Here is an 18,310-nt window from a genome sequence, read left to right as displayed (position 1 = left end):
CCCATGGCATCATCAGGTACTCGACAACCTAGGAGTGTCATTGACTCCATTTCATGCAGCAATGTACAAGATGACAGTGGATGTTGGGTGATGATGGAGTTCATACGATTGATGTGGGTGACAATGTAGCCCAGCTCAAGAGGTGCACACAATGTCTCAAGGAGACACATGGATTCTTGAGCACACCATTGGAAGGGAAGGATCATGGAGTTCAAGCAAACCCATGATGGCAAGCATCTTGCAAAGGTGCAACATGTGTATGTCACTTCTCAACTGAAGCTAGAGACAATAGTGGCTCCATTGAGGTTTCCTGCAAACTGTAATTTCACTCCTCTCTCAAGTTTTTAGATTGTATATTTTGTATTTCTGCTATATATATTGCTTTAATTTCTATAAGGCTTTCATTGCTTGTTCATGTTTGCAGATGTATTCCCATCCGATTTTGTAGAGTGGGAGCCAATAGAGTCCTTCACAGGAACTTTTGAGGCCATCCACGTTGACCTTGGCAAGCTGCTAGATGTTGGTTATCCATCCGTGGAGCTTGTCTCAAATGAATTTTTTTTTTTATAACCATACTTATGTAACGCCTAGGAAAATTGGGTATGGTAATCTTTCTTCGGTTCATCCACCAACCTTGCAGAGTATGGAATGGCCTAAGCCTGATAGTGCCTTGATCACAACAACCAAAAGGAGAATCGAGGCGGATGCGCATTCAGAAAAATGAAGTGCACCTATGGTTCCCATAAAGCTTCCCTAACTTGGTTTATGTCCCTTCATGTGTTCGTGTTTATCTTTGCAGAGTGTTCACAAAACACCAACAATGTGGACTTGCAAAGAGGGAAGTGCGATCAACGGTTTCCTTGCAGTTGGATGGGAGACTAAGGTGGTCAACCACCAGGGAGATACAATCAAGTGCTCTGTAGTTGCTGAGAATGTGGCATGGAGATACCATATTGCAAAGCAAAGCTTGTCAATTGTCTTTCCCTACAGAAGATGGAAGCTAACGAAGGGAGAATGGGAGGCACTAGACTCTGATTTTGCTCCTAGAGAATCAATTGATCTGCAAATATGCCTGCCTCCATGACGATGCAATGCATGACATCTCGGTGAATAACGACTGGAATCTTACTCACCTTCGCGAGTATCTTAATCTTAGATATACCTTGTTCAATCAATATGTTTTTGTAATCAATGAAAAGGTTATTCGTTCCAGAAAAGAGAAGAGCTTTTTGTGTGAAAACATTGGTTTTTCGCGATGTATTAATGTAAAAGCTTGCAACTGAAGCGATTTCGCTCCTATTAATACATGTGGCATTTTGAATCTCTTTTTCATTTTTAATTTGTTCAAGATTTTGTTTGAAATATGCAAGTTTTTTAGTTTGGAGTGTGAATACTTTCAATGTTGGTCTTTCAATGCTTGTTGCATGATTTTGTTTAAGTTAATTTGATGTTAATTTTAAGTGGTTTAAAAAAGTGACATTGAGTATAAAAGTGACTTTCTAGGTTTTAAACTTCATTTTTCACATTTACAAAACACATGCTCTAAGCTCTCTTTGCATCTTCTTTGCGAACAAATGGCAACATCTTCTGATGCACTTCTCACACAATTACAGAAGATAGAACTTGCAGATCGTGCACATGAACTAGTCAGTGTGTTTGAGGGGACGATTGACATGCATGCCACTGCTCACCTTCATGTAGAGGGGTTCCAAAGCTTTCTTGACTACATGATGGAGCCATTGGAAGAATATGCAATAGTCTTCGAGGGATCCAACATGGCGTGGTTGCCTTTGGATTTTCTCAACACCTCTATGCGGCCGACAAAAACTTTCGTTATCGCTTGTTGAGGTTTATAAAAGGGCTTACTGAGCGGGACTCAGGAGGACGGAGGATGAGGATGACCTCATACACTTGGGCATGGGGTCCATAGGCACCCAATTCATCTCTTGGGACATGAATCTGATATTGCTTGTGCTTGAGGGCATGGGGAAGGGAAATTCAAAGGAAAAGGACGACCAGAAACCTCCTACAACCATTGTGGAGGAATCAAATGAATTTATTGAAGAGGTTGATGAGCAGGCTAAAGCATCTATGGCACTCGTCCTACTGCAAGATCCCAGCTCCACTAGGGAGGAAGATGGGATGATAGAGGGAGACAAGGTGTTGGAGGAAGTTCCTAACCTCCAAATTATCACTTTGCATGCAATGGTGGTGGATGGTCGTCACTTCTTGTTCCTGGATGACATTGCAAAGACACTAGGACTCAGAGAAGATGAGTCGCTCTCAGTACTCACTATCTATGCGGGCATGAAAGATCCCACTGGAAAACAAGAGAAGGTCAACTTTCAAATTGACTTTGAAGACCAAGGTCTCCCATCAAGCCTCTCATTCCCCCCTAGTGAAAACGAATAGAATTTGGTACAAACCGTGGCAAATACACTGATGAAAATCAAGTCATGTGCCTCATATGCGAAATTCTCCCGAAAAGCGCTTTTCTTCCACACAAACCACTGATCATTATGGGTGGAGATGATTGCTCTAGCATCGACCTTACAACGAAAACTCTTGAAGAGATGGATGAGGAAACTGAGGTAACCACTTTTTAACTTTATCAATAGTCTATTGTATCCAATAGCAAGTGTTGAAGTTGTTTAGAATGTTTTGCAAACCGCATACCATGTTGATAAGTTTGCAATGCGTACTGGAGGTTTGTGAAACGTTCCTATGGGTAGAGATAGCTCCCCATGACACTACCTTGTCCATCTGGGGCCATCCGTTCTTTGCGTTGCACACACAGAGTTCTCCAAGCATGGTTCTGTGGAGCTGCTCAAGTGCAAGGCATTAAGTGCTATCCTTGTTGAAGATTCCCTTACCCTTAATGCTCACAAGTGTATCTTGGTGGACCGAGAGGCGGCATTGTATGCCTTTACAGGAAATCACCCTGGGTAAGTCCTCTCACATTGTGCCTTAAGCCTAGGTCAAGGGGTGAAAAACCCAGAGTATATTGTCAAAACCTTTGGTGTCAAGTCTGCCATTTGCCCTATACCAAAAGATGTAATTTACAAGAAATGCAACAAACCATGATGTAATATCCAGAGCAATATACAATAATTTTGTCTTTTATATTTTTTTGTCACTTCCTGTACTTTTTTTTTTCTATTGCACATATTGGCCAATAAATCTTTTTCTTCAACACATTCACACCTCCTCGACCATCCAAGCACCCGTTTGACTTGGGACGCGCATCGGTGAATATTTTGCGAAACGGAGCTGTTTTGGGTGCGTAAGGAGCCGGTGGGACCACCAAAATGCACAGCGATGACCAGCGACACAAAACGGGCCAAAAAAAATGCCCTGTGCACCATGGCACGCATGGGATAGTTTTGACGTGGGACCACCATCAAAACTGTCCCATGCGCGCCTTGCCGCACATGGGTTTTTTTTGGCCCGTTCCACGTCACTGGTCATCGCCATGCATTTTGGTGGTCCCATGGTCTTCGTACGCACCCGAAAGGGCTCCTTTTTGCAAAATATTCACCGGTAGGCGTCCCACGTCAGACGGGTGCTTGGATGGTTGAGGAGGTGAAATTTAAGTACTTGATTAATTCAAGTACTTCAACAACAGAAAGTACACAATTAACTATGTGAGTACACCGAATGGACTCGTTCATATCGAAAGATTACAAATCTCATAAAAGAGGTTACATGGGGAAATTAATTCTTATGGAGGCACCCTTCATTCCTTAGATTGAGTGCTAGAGCTAGATCTGTATGTTTTAGAGTAGCATGCACCATACAAGATACGCCATCTTGGAACAACTGCACCAAAATGTCCTCCGTGGCATCTTGTAAAGCCAAAAGAGCCGCACGCTGGATACGCGTAACAGAATCTGAATATTTGTCCGTTATTTCTCTTACCACCAGAAAGAGAACTGCCTTTGGTATTATTAGCTCGGTGCTCTTTTGATATTTTTGGATCTCATGTAGAGCAACTGTGCCAGGCTTCCATCGCCGTTTCTTCTACGCTGTTGGCGGTGGTGGAGGAGCCGCTTGTCTGGCCCATTGAGGAGGATTATTTTTGTATTTTTTCCTCCTCTCTTCTTGGGCTTGTTGCTCTTTAGGTGTGAGCTTGTCCTTTTCCTTTTTTGCACATTGTTTTGCTCTCTGAGGAATTTTTGAAGGTCTGGAGCTCCCAGCCTTTGCTTGTTGGGCGGCCTGAGCTCTATCCTCTTTCGCTCTCCTCTCGACCTCTTCTCGTGCTTGTAAATTAGCCAAGTGGGCTCTCTCAGCCTCGAATCTCTGCCATTCTTCTTGCTCTCTCTGCCTTCTTTCTTCTTCCTGCAATCTCTGTGCTTTTCTATCCGCCCGCTGCATCTTTCTTTTCTAACTCTCTCATTCTCTTCCTCCTCTTGGCATCTCGTGCAATTGAAACAGGATCACCTTGTATTACTTTGATCACCCTTTGTTTGATCCGCAAGGGAAATTTTCACGGCGTAGTTGCGGTTGCTTGAGCTTCAGGTGCAGCCGTTCTTGAGCTTGAGGTATTGCCGTTGCTTGATCTCTAGTTGCTACCGTTGCTTGAGCTCCAGGTCCTGTTTCTTGTGTTGGTTTGTTAAGAGCTGCAAATGGTCCGAGCTCCAGTAGAGGTGAGCGATCCGCATGTTGTAGTGAGTGGAGATCACCAAAAATATGTCGCATGGTGTGCTGATCCTCTATAGTCAAAGGTTGGGGGAGCGGTTGGGTGTTTGGAGCTGGTTCTTGTGGTTGAGACTATGGATTTGAAGCGGTGGATTCTGTATGAGGTGCTGGTTGTGAATTTTCAGTGTTTTCAGTGGGCAGTGGTGTCATGGTTGTGCGTGGTGGTGTGCTCTTGTGTATCGTCCATGTTGTGCAAGATATGAGTGTGTGTATGTTTGGGCTTGAAAGGATCTTCTAAAATGTGCAAACAAGAAATGAACTTTAAGTTGTGAGTTTTGACTTATATAGTACCTAAACTTTTAAAAAAATTTAAAAACTCAATAAAATCACTCAAAATTTAAAAAGAACTCCAAAATAGACGAAACTTGACCCATGGGACTAATAATTGTTGCCTTTACAAATCACTTTGCATGACAATACATGTTTATAATAGAAATGGTTAGTGTCAAAAGAAAATTAAATTTCCACCCAACACCTTCCATCACGCCGCCTTGTCTCCAACCAGCATCGGAACCAATCTTTTGCACTCGAAGCATGATATTATTGTGATCGCCTCAAGCTAACCACTTTTTCTATTCTACATTTCAAACTTCTTTTTTCTTTTTTCTTTTGTCTTCTTTCTCTCTCTCCCTGCTAAAACTTTGTAGAACCAATTGAACATCTCATGAAGGGCATTGCTCTTTTTTCTTCCACCTCCATCTCGTGTATGTTTAAAATACACTGCTTTTGCTTGATAGTGTGAGCACTCCATTCCTTGGCTACTCCAAATGCCTGATGAACCATAAGTGTTTATATAAAATGCACTATGTGCAAAATGAATGTACTGAAAAAAAAAACTTCAGTTTTGCATACAGATGTATTTTGATTGAAACTATCAAATGTTTAACACACCATGTAATGTGTTATGTGTGTCTCCCCCCAAGCATCCACCATTTATGTTGTAAAACTATTAATTACAAACTTCAGGGTGGATATCTCATCATCGGTTAGCTTTGCCTTTTCGAGAAGACAATAAATATCATCAATAGATTGCCACATACGAGCACGCTTAATTCCTAGGGCTGCTTCATTACCTTTGTAGGTGGTATTGTCACACACCTTTTTCCACAACTGAAACTCATTGGGACTTTGAGAGTCTGAATAGTTTTAAAGCAAATATCTAGCTTTACTACCACCCATCTTGTGTACTTCCAGACGCCTTCTTGTCCTTTGATAGCTCAACTACATCCCCATGTAGACCAACGCTCGATAGAATAGATTCGAGTTCTCGTATACACTCTTCTCTTCTCTCTACAGGCTCCATATTCCAAGTGTAATTAATATGGAGCATAAGCAACTTGTAAGAATTCATAGACGGACATGAAGGGTGCACACATGCACATTTATCAGTGGTATTGGAAGAATAGGATCCCAATTTGGATCATCCATGTTTTGATTAGGGGGTACTTGCTGGTCACAACTGAGGATACCTTGAAACCATTGTTGTAGTGCTTTACCCACTGCTGTGTAGTGGGTACACCTCTTGCAGAGTTGACTGTAACCTTGCCTCCTTTACCCTTACCACCTTTCAAATTGATCACCTTTGCACCCTTGCCCTCAGTTCCCATTGAGACTTTACTATGGCAGCAATAAATGCATGAAAGAGGGTCATTGCACCTTGCTTGCACCCTAATAAACACTTGAGTGTTTTCAAGTTTCCTACCAAATTCCACTCACCTTGGAACGTTACAAGACCTGAAACATGCAATCTTTGTCCTTCTTATTGTTGTCGAATGACATCAACAATTGATGTGTGATTGAAATACCATTTCAGACTCTCATGTGTCTCATGTGGGAGATGAAAACCTACCAGCCCCACCAAATATTTTTCTCTGACTAAACACCTAAACAAGTGTTTTCCTTCTCATTGGCATTTAGCTCCACATTGACACCCACCAAGGCCCTGCTCATCAACATAACACTTACCCTTTCGAGCCGTTGACCTTTAACAACTTGGCACTCATCAAGCTTCATAACAAATATCACTTTCCCATCACACTCTTCTTGTGTCAACCCATAAAATCTTATCATTGACTCTTGCAGCTTCAACAAGTCAACATACACATTGTTGAACTCATTGTAGTGGAAGAATTTTTTGTTTTCTACAGGCATGTCAACCTCCACATACTGAAATCTGCCTAACAAGCTTGCAACATCATTATTGGTGCTTTTTTGCAACATTGACACTGTAAGGCGTTGGCAAAAACCAAAATAAACCTTTTGTCCAATGATTGAGTGTGACACTTCTATACAAAGCTTCATAGTCCTTGAAACGTATTCTTGCGTTGTCACACACCTCCATCATCTGTTGAGGGGACACAATGCTCTTTACCTCACTGAAATACTTATGTCGCAAAACATTAGCAGTGCCAGTGTTGGATGGATCATCTAGTAGCTCAACCAACTCCTTTGGCTTGATGATATGTTGTAACAGAGCACGTCCGGTTGTTTGAGAATCAGGATCAATTCCCATCATCATTCAAGCCAGGTTTCTGCATATTGAATTACCGTTACACTAACATTCAAAACATGTAGGAAATCACAATCTTGCATCAGTATTCTTATCGAGTTTGACGGACACGTGTCTTCGAGATCCACCACTTGAGGATAGCAAGGACATCCCTTGTCTCTTGCGCCTACAAATGTGGTAGCCGAGGGGAATGTGTGTGAGATGATCGATTTACCGACGCATTCCGTGAAGTGTGTTGTAGTTGAACATAATTGTCTAGTCGACGCTCCTGCTCTTTTTTTTGTTGCTGTACTTTTTCATTGAGATTCGCCATCTCATTGTTCAGTTGCTTCATCTTCTTGTTGGATTCCTTTCTAACTTGTTGTAGATCTTTTGCAAACTTCTCTTGCTGTGATGAATAGGCAGCCAAGAGATGTTTACTTGCTTCCCTTTCATTGACAAAAGCCAACAAGAAGATGAAACGCAAAAGTGTCAGTGACATTACAAAAGGGTAGTGGTGCATTAGTCGTTGGATCACCTGGGTAAATGTGGCCCATCAACCCATAAGTTGATTGCCTTGCACCCAATGCTTCGTAGCTGATCTGTAGCATTGGGATTTGATGTGCCAAGTCGCACAGTAGCATACTCCAGCTCCAAATTAGTGTTTAATTGATATCGTTTTGGCCTATTAGTAATGTCTCGTAGTGGAAGGCAATTGAATAACATGTTTGATAGCTAATCAAGAAAAATAGAGAGAGAATGTGTAATGGTGACTGCTGCAAGCAAGAAAAGCTTGTTATGGAGGGAAAAAGTGGAAGGTACTCAGAGATAGTAGAAAAGGATTATGTTGTGGAGGGAAGAAAGAGAGGGAGTGTAGCTCAATCTCCTTTGAATTCAAAATGTTGATCATGAGAGCTTTAGAGAGAGAAATGCAGCTGTACACAGAGGTAATGGAGTTCTCCATTGCTCTCACCTGAAGATGGGATAGGAGAAGTATGAGAGAGAGAGAGAGAGAGAGAGAGAGAGAGAGAGAAAGGAAGGAAGAGAGTGGATCTACAGCTTTGGAGGATCTACACTTTCTATCAGATGTAGGCAGCATAGAATGTCCTCTTGATGATTGGGAGGTGGAAGTGACACTTGAGAGAAAAGGGGGGGAAAGAGAAAGAGCTGGCTCATGTTTTAGAGAGAGAATGTAGTGAGAGAATATGTAAAATCTTCTTTTTTGGTAGGGGGCTGAGAAGTGCTTCTTTTAATGAGAACTAAGTGAGAGAGAGTGTTTTATATGTTAGAGAGAGGAGAGATATGGGGAAAAGACATTTTAAAATTCAGTTACCCACCTCTCTTTTGTGTTAAAATAGCCTATTTTTAAAATACAAAATATACCATGGTATTTTTAAAAATCTCACCATGGGCTTTTTGCCCCTCTCTTTTAGGCTTGGTCGAACTTGGCTTAAGCTTTAAGCATTTCCTTAAACCGCCAAATAAAGAGGCCCTCCTATACCCCATTCCCTTCCTAATGCACTAGGCTTTATGGTGGCTTATTTGTTTATGTGGTGTATGGGTCAAAAACATAAGAAAATCTCTTATACCTCTCTTAAAAAATTTAGGTCTATAGTTATTTTCTAGTCTATCCTTTCCAAAAATTCTTGAAAGTGCTTCAAATTCTTAATGAATTCAACAATCTAATACTTACTGCAATCACATTCATGGAATAATACATATCCCCCAATCTTAATAATATCCTAAGGTAAAGCAATCCTTTGGGTCATATTTAATGGAAATGTTTGTGATATTGTACGAGAAAGTTGCAACCAAAGACCTTCCAGTAAACTCCCACACTTGGTCTCAAAAATATATCGGTTGCGATCTCATGGTGAAGACTTGTCTTTTGTTTCTGCAACTAGGTTGCCATGTTGTTAAGTACTATTATCAAGAACTCATACCCTTCTCTAAAGAATTCAGAAGACATTCTAGGAGCCAATGTCTATCACAAAACAAACAAGAAGGAATCTCAATGCACTTGTACAACACCTCAATTAAAATCATTGCAATCAATCCCAACCAAATCTTATACAAGGTAGACAATCCATGTTTATACTCAAGCAAGTTTGATTTCAATTATTTCCCAATCAATGTAGAACAAAATTTTTGGTGAAGACAATATGCTTCCACAATAATAACATCCATGAATGTGTGCTTCATGCATAATTAACATGACTAGTATCAATTTTTAGGCTATCCTTGTCACCTTTTGTTTGGATACTAGCTGAGAGATCCCCTCACTAGGGGTCTATGCAAAAACATATGCAACTTTATATCATTCATTGGTACAAAATTTATATTACATCAAAGTGAAAAAGCAAAAGATGGGGGAGGAAATTCTCATGCTTGATATAGCATGGAGTTTAAGCCATGAGTTGGACTACACCTAGGGGTAGCTAGCACCTAATGCTACCTATGAATGTCTATGAATGAAAGTGAACTTGCAAGAGACCAAGTGGAGGGTAAATATGAGTATACCACTCCATATACTAGGGAGGGAGAGAAGAAAGAGAATAGTTGAGGGTGAAATAGAGTGCGCATGTGGATAGAGGAGAATACATGGTGAATTATGATGCCCAAATTAAATGAGGCAAACATGACCTTGAATTAATGCTTAAGAAAATAAGTATATCATCACTTTGAACCAAAAAATGACTTTGTAAGAGCTCTAGACCTTGTATGTAATCAATTGGTCCAATCATTTGCCTGCTCCTACTATGAACAGAGAGAATATCACTTCATTGAGAGCAAGCTAGAACACCTTTGCCTCGTGCAACAAAAGGAATGAGGCCGCTTTCCCTCCCTCCATGAGCCGGAGCCTTAAAGGATTCCAAATACCTAATGGTGCTAGGATACCAATACCAGCCAAAACATTAAGGCACCATGTCTCTTTGATGACCACATGTGATGCCAATTTATACCCCTTATACGTGAATTGAGCTGTATGGACTTGCCATTGCCACGTCTAAAAATCCTACCTTAGTTAATTCGTCCTACATGCACACAATGGAGCCACCTTCTATAGATCTCCCCTTTAGTTATGGGCAGTGAAATTGCTAAGTGGCTATCCAAAAATACTTCATATCAATATAAATATGAGTCCTCTTTATGAAACCACCATATGGATCAAACAGTTTCTTCCAAGAACCCTTAGTAAGAATCATATCCTGGATGTATGGCTCTCATAGCTCATACCAGCACATCGTGGCTATGGTCAAGAGACAAAACCATCACCCATAATTTAAACCTCAGGGGGGTCACTTAAAAATTATGTGACTATCACGTGAGTGTTGAAAAATGGGTTATTAAATTTTATTTTTTCTCACATTATTACATACAGAGGGGTACCATAAAATGGAATTGGAAAAAAAAATTATAGATTGACTAGAAAAAGGGTGTATTTTATTTCTAAAAAATTCAAAGATAAGGAGTTTTAAAAATAATCCTTGAACGCACATGATACACGCAATTTACACATAGGGACACCCCCCCCCCCCCCCCCCCCCCCCCTCGTCCGCCGAGATTTAAACCATGAACCATAAATCTTGTTGGAATTAGGGTTGCAGGGACGCCCACATATTTTGGAGAAGATGACAAATCTCAAGGCACGGAACAAAGAGTGTATTGTTTAGTGCGAAAATAGAAAGATAAGTTAGCCCTAGGGTGATGGACATATGCATAATGCACTAGGGGAAAAACCTCCTAGTGATGGAAAAAGTACCCCGACGGCCCTAAGTGTGTTCATACAAATCACTACCACATATACGGTAACAAATCGCCTTTGGAAGTGATGCCGTGAATGAGAGCTAGCACATAGTGTATAGGAAAGTTCCATGCCCTAAGGACATGATCAATCCACAAGGGGAGGCAAGCCCAAAGTTTTGCAGAAAGCTTCAAAACTTCTCACGAGGCAAGGCCTTTGTGAACATACATGCAAGGTTGTCCTGTGTCGACACATAATCCAACAAGATAATCTCTCTTGGTAAGAGTGTCTCCCTCACATAGTGATAATGCACCTCAATATGCTTTGTGCAAGCATGAAAAACTAACAATTGCCAATGCGCTCTAACTGTCAATGTAGATCATGTTGGCAGTGTTCTATCCAACACACAAATCAACCATTAGGCATCTAAGCCATGCACACTCACCCGTGGTTGTGACGACTACCTTGTAATCAACCTCACAAGTGAAAGTGGCCACAGTAGGTTGCTTTATTCATATTGCATTGCAGCCATCCAATATTTTGAATCTTGTGCTTAACCAAAAGAAAGAGGTTCCTCTTCATCACCTAAACTAGAAACAACCAAAGCATAACAATCTAATGCATCATAAGAACCTGACCGAGTACAACTAGACATAGGTGCATCCAAATTATAATTTTGCAAAGTATGCACTAGCGTTTTGGCATACCCATAGCCCCTTCATTATCAACCCTTTCCACATCAAGTGCATCATGTGCATGTGCATTAGTAGTAGGTTAATCTATAGCATTTTCCAAAAATCCCATCGGCTGTACATTTGCCTCATTGGAACTTACATTCAAGTTTCCACCATTAAAAAGAGGCAATAAAGTGTCATAAATGTCGTGTGACTTACATTACTGTCTCTGGTACATGATAACAAAGGCCGAATAGAATTTTCCACAAATACAACATCTCATGAAACCAAGATACATCTTGTTTGTGGATCATATACATATAACCTTTTCTTTCATGAATAACCAACAAAAAATGCATTTGGCAGCCTTACCATCCAACTTTTTGCACTCCTTTTGTGGACACTAAAGCATAAGCTAAACAACCAAAAACATGCATGTGATCAATAAATGGCTTCTTATCATGCCATGCTTCATAAGAATTCTTAAAATGCAAAGCTTCAGTAGGACACCTATTAAGTACATAGGTAGCACGCAGGACATCCTCAAGCCAAACTGAATGTGGTAAATCTTGGCTCTTGTCCATACATCTTGCCATCCTTGTAAGCGACCCATTTTTGCTCTCAGCAAGACCACTTTGCTGAGGTGTATACGATGATGTACATTGGTGTTTAATCCCACGACTAGGCAAAAGTGCATTAAACTCATGAGACATATACTCCACACCCCCCCCCCCCAATCTGAATGGAGGGTACCCATAGTACATTTTGAGACATTTTCAGGCATAACCAAAAATCTCTTGAAGCACATGAACATTCAAACTTAGATTTAAACAGATACACCAATGTAAGCTTGGAGTTATCATCAATGAAAGTCATGACACACAAGTTAATCACCCAAGAATGAAGTTTCCATAGGCCCACAAACATCACTATGCACAAGAATAACCTGCATATATCCCTTACAAAACCATCCTTTGAAAAATTTATGCTACATCTTACCCAAAATACAGCCTTAATTCACAAACATGCTTAGAAGGTGCTTTAAGAGGCGGTAAAGACGCAACCATATCAGCTTTTTGCAAATGCAGCAATCTTGCAAACTTCAAATGCCCAAAACATGCATGCCAAAGATTTGCATTTGAAACAACCTTTGAATCCACAATTGCGTTTGCAAAATTTCTACCCACACTTGTCATAAAAATTGAGCTTATACAACCCACGGCACAAAATGCCAAATGCAACGATTTCATCTCACCAAAATTGAGATCATGAACCATACATTTATCATCAAAAATTTGGCAACTAGGCCAAATCTTGCAAGAGTAGATATAGAAAAAAGGTTCTTTTCAATCCTTGGTACATAACGTGTATCAACAAATGTTGAAAAAATATCATTCATAGTAGTTAGCATAATCTTTCCAACTCCCTTGATAATGTCAGGCCAAGGGCTAGGGGCCAGGGGTTGGTTTGAATGCAATTGGGGGTGCTTAAATGAGCAAAGGATGGGTGGAAAGTAGGCACTTAGACAGCCTATGGTCTCAAAGTGGTATCAGAGCAAGCTTAGCTATGGAGATAATTCTAGAACAAAACATGCATGAAGCGGTATTATATCGCGCTCTGGACAAAAAAGGTGTGCCGTGTTCAGAGCGGGCTTAGCAAGGGAGGAGAGTCGTTGTCAACCAGGCCAAACCCTGAGGTGTTTAGCTCGCTATGACCCTTCTTACACAATGGCACGCACAAAGCAAACAACAAGAAAAGATCAACCTTTTTTTGCTCACCCTCACGCATCCGTCCAAGGTGCTCAAAAACCACCTTGGATACACGAACAAGAGCTCCTAGAAGAGATGGAGAGGGAATGGTCAGGTGAAGAGCAACAAGATGGACAACCTTCACGAAACAAGAAATGGGTAGTGACTTCAGACACAGAAACCGAGACGGACAATGAAGCACAAAGCCCACCATGGAGCGGACAGGAGATCCCAAGCAATCATCGAGTCCTGGCTGGGAAGACATTGCCACATGGCTTCGGAGCTCTACCGTCAGATCAGCCTAGACGTGATCATGGGTTACTAAATGAAGAGGATTTTGAGGATGTAGAAGACGAGCCAGTTGGAGCGCAGGGTGGAGTTGAAGAGCCAGTCGGAGCACATGGTGGCCTTGAAGATGCGCAAGCTCCTCCTCGCAAGCCCTCTCGTAGAAAGAAAAAAAATTCCAAGGTTCGCCCTCGCAAGGCCCATATCCCAGATCCTACCATCCCTCAACAACGGGCTCCTGCTGTGAAGCGACGCATTCCAAAGGCCTTGCAAGAGATTCGTCACTATCAAAAAACTTCAGACCTTCTCATCCGCAAGGCACCATTCGCACGTTTGGTGAAAGAGATCATGAAAAGTTATCGAATGGCGTTTCGAGTTCAAGGTATCGCCGTAGAAGCTCTGCAAGAAGCGGTAGAATATCAACTAATTTCTCTTTTTGAAGACACTAACTTGTATGCTATTCATGCAAAACAGGTGACAATAATGGCCAAGGATATAGCTCTTGTGCGTCGAATCAGAGGAGAGAGAGACTAAATTTGACTTTCATGCAATTTTGGCAATGTAAAGATATCTTTTTCAAATATAACGAGTCGTGGCTTTAGTGATTTCTTTTCCATCGTAGTGAACATTTGTGTTTTAAGTGACTGAAAGCGATCTCCATTGTGAAATCCTTCAAGATACCCCCACTTCTCGCCAAGGATGGCTTCCAATGTATCGTAATGTAGATCTTTGCAAACATACATAGTGTTTGTATGATGGAAAGGCAAAGATCCGAATATGCTAGCGAAGACATGAGCAGGACAACACCATCCAAGCCCAATGGAACGCGAGGCTTTTCCAAATTTTAATGATGCTCTCACATCAGCTACAATCTTGGCTTTCAAAGACATTACAGTGAATGCATCTGGCTTTGGCCACTCAATGCTACGCAAGGTTGTAGCCTCCAAAGGTTGTAGCTCTCCGTAGCCCTTCTCATCTGTAGGTACAATGTACTTGTGGGTGTAGAAGAACACCCTTTGTCGTGCAAGGTTTGATGAAGTTGTGTTGGAGAAGAGCATATCCCCAAGACTTGCATGCATGGCCGTAAATATGCCTGAAAGGCACGAGAGCGGTTGCTCCTCCACAAGGCTAGAAGGAAAAACATTTACATAGAAACAAAACAGTCCGTGAGATGTAAAAAGTCCAATTTTTTGTTACCACCAAAACCATTGAAGTGCAAGGGACATACAATTACAAGGAAAATCCCTTGGGTTGGTGATCCCTCGTAGACGCATGTGTCCAAATATGAAGACATGTTGAACGATTTCACCGTACCCTTGTCTCTTACTTGCTTGAAGCCTATTATTCTTCCCTTCCAATGGAGATCAACGTTTGTTCTTTCACGAACACGATGGGGACCGATTGTGGAAGGTTGCATGTAGACCCACGCACCTTCTTGAAAAACCTGAGGTTCTCATTGCCGCTCCTCATTCTTCGAGTTGTGGAGAACCATACTTTGAATGATGGGTTTGGGGCGTCTATTTTGACCATTGTTTGCCATGGATGCTTAAGTGGGAGCTTGAAATTGCAATGGAGAGCTTGGGGAAGGAGGAGGGAGACAGAGTTTAGAGAGAGAGTGGGAGCTTAAAGTTGCAATGGAGAGCTTGAGGAAAGAGGAGGGAAGTTTAGAGAGAGAGTGGGAGCTTAAAGTTGCAATGGAGAGCTTGAGGAAGGAGGAAGATGTAAGAGTTTAGAGAGAGAGTGGAAGCTTTGTGTTATGGAAAGAGGCTATGGAGGAAGGGAGTCTTGGGAAAAAGGTTCTAGAGTGAGAAAATGACTTTTTGATCATAGGGTAGGTTTGGGGGGAGTTTTGGATGGAATATTTTGAATTTAAGTTTTTTTTTTAATTTGAAATTTTAGGGTTTTTACAAAAACGTATCCGTGGACCCCGCCCCTCCCCCCCTTCTTTTTCCCCCTCCCTCTTTTACCCATCCACCTCCCTCTAGGATACAAAGCAATAAATGAGTAGACAACCCTATTATTCTCTCTACTTTCTTAGGTTTTAGACTTATATACATTGCTCTCTTCCTATTGGCTGGAGCCTAATTAACCTCAATCCTATATGGCCTAAGGAGAGTCCACATTTTTCCTAATGTCTCCCAAGTCGGAGAAAGTGAGCAGGCAAGTGGTGGCAATGCTGGCGACAATGCCTGAGAGGACGCAACCCGCTCTGATACCAATTGTTGGAATTAGGGTTGTAGGTATGCACACAGCTTGGAGAAGATGAAGAAGCTCAAGGCACATAACAGAGAGTGTATTGCTTAGTGCACAATAGAAAGATAAGTTAGCCCTAGAATAATGAGCATATATACAATGTATGGAGGAAAAAAACCTCCTAGTGAGGGAAAAAAGCTCGAGAGGTCCTAAGTGTGTTCACATACATCACTACCATATATATGGTAACAATTTATATGTGATAAAAACCTTAAGGAGCACTTTGTAGTCCTCAAGTGTTTCTAGAACCAAATACAATCAATCCCAAGCTCTTCTCTTCTTTCAATGCAATGATACCTTCCGTTGTTTTGTCTACCCTGGCTTTTATTCTTGTGGCAGCCTCCTATGCGCTTTCATTGAGTGATGAAGCAACACCACTAGCACCGGTATTTAATTCATGTAACCCTTTTGCTCGCATATTTCCTCTTGTTTGTAAAGTGTATCCAGTCCTCTTTAATCATAAGTACTCTCACACTCGTGCCACCAAATATGAAAACTGGCTTTCCTTCTTTGTTTTTTGATATACGCACAAACATCACTACAGCCCTTTAATTGAAGCTTCTCTTTTGCGTGTATTATGTCTCTCTATCACTTCTTTACCCCAGAGCGAGTAACAAGAACACTCTTTAAGTACGCCCTTACATCCCTCTCATTAAGATTTTTGTTCTTTGAAGTATTGAAAATGAGTGTTTGTAATGCTTTAAAGACTTTGGAGATATCGTCACCGAATCATTTGATGCACCACTTGAATCTACACGTGGGCGCTTTGAAGGCGTTTAATTATCAACCTTATACTCTAATATAACTTCGTCATTGATGACCTCCCGTACTCTTCTTATTTTTGGAAAATAGAAAGCATCTTTGATCCTCCATAAAAAATATACTTTTCAAAGCTAATCCATCAGAGTTTATCTCCTCTCTCAAGTCTTTGTATCTTCCGCCCTCTCCCAAAAGCGCATAACCTAGCATGTTCCTCTCCTCTAATCCCTCGGCCAAGAAGATCACAAACCCCCTTATGGCCATACTTAAAAAAGGTTTCTTTAATAGTTGCCACATGCATTCAACATGTCTAAAACATTTGACGCTTAAATACATACAACAAAGTAGAATAGTACTCGATTAAGCAATAGTACCAAGTAATAATGAGCAAGTTGCAAAGTAGAATAGTACTGGATTAAGCAATAATACCAAAGTTGACAACCTTTTTAAATATTAATGAATATATATTACTAAATGCGAAACTTACTCAATTTGTTTTGAAAGGGCAATTTCTTGTCCGTAGACAAATTATGCTAAATCTCCAATGGTGTCCCTATGGACAGGCAACTTTTGGCTTCACCATTCCATTGACATATGTAGAGTTTTCTTGTGTGTCGCATGACACTTTCAATGCCTCTTGATCAATGAATGCTTGTCAAACCGGCATATGATCCATATTGGAATACTATACATGTTTATGACGTGTATTGTAACGAAATGTATCCAATTGACCATTTTCTCCCAATAACTCTTAACATTGAACGTAAAATGCACTCTACGTGCATGTAAGTCAGTGAATCACACTTTAACTTCAGAATGGTGCAAAATAATCATCATATTCACACTGTTTTTACCTAGAAACCGAGCAAAAAAATTTATTCTCTCTCGACCCTGGACTGACAAGTTTTGAATTTCCATCAATAAAAGGTTAGAGACATCATCTAGGTACGTATGTAGTGCCTCCTCACTACAAACTTGTATAAATTACTATGAAAATTTCTCTAAAACTTATTGGGATTTTTTATGGCAGTAGGAAAAATGGTATGTAAACACAAACTTTTCTCACTCCACTTCCAGAGGGGGGGAGAGAGAGAGAGAGAGAGAGATTGAATTATCATCCATGGACGTCAGATATGACAGATGGGACCAAAAACAAACATAATAATGGTTCCTTCTAAGTGAAGGGTTGTCGATACATATCAGTTAAGGACTGAGGGTCCATTAGGAGGGTAAAAGAAAAGGGAGAGAACAAAACCTTGGGGGGGTCAATTGTAGGGAGAGCTAGTTTGGGAGTTTGAAACTTCTAGATGATGGCTTTACCACCTCAGTAGACTGCCATTTACCTTGTTTGCAGGCTTCCTACATCTTTTTGAGTTCGCTTGTTTTAACCTTGAGTTGATTTGTGGTCAATTCCTCGGTGATTCAAATTTTTTTTTCCCTTGAGGAGGCAGGATTGGCATAGTATCTTCATCCATTCTACTTTGTCCTTGAAAGTAAGGATACAATGCTCACGTGGCATATGCTTATGTGTGTAGTTGATCCAAGAAACAACTTCAGGCTTGATGTTGACAAATTAAAGAATTTCATTCAGTTTAGAAATTGCTTCTTCAAGTCTCCTTGCTGGAGCACTAGGTGAGTGGAGTCCCCAAATCCTGACCTT

Source organism: Adiantum capillus-veneris, chromosome 2, assembly GCF_014529385.1.
Source record: "Adiantum capillus-veneris isolate H3 chromosome 2, ASM1452938v2, whole genome shotgun sequence".
In the NCBI taxonomy this organism is placed as follows: domain Eukaryota; kingdom Viridiplantae; phylum Streptophyta; class Polypodiopsida; order Polypodiales; family Pteridaceae; genus Adiantum; species Adiantum capillus-veneris.
Note: the sequence above shows the minus strand (reverse complement) of the source record.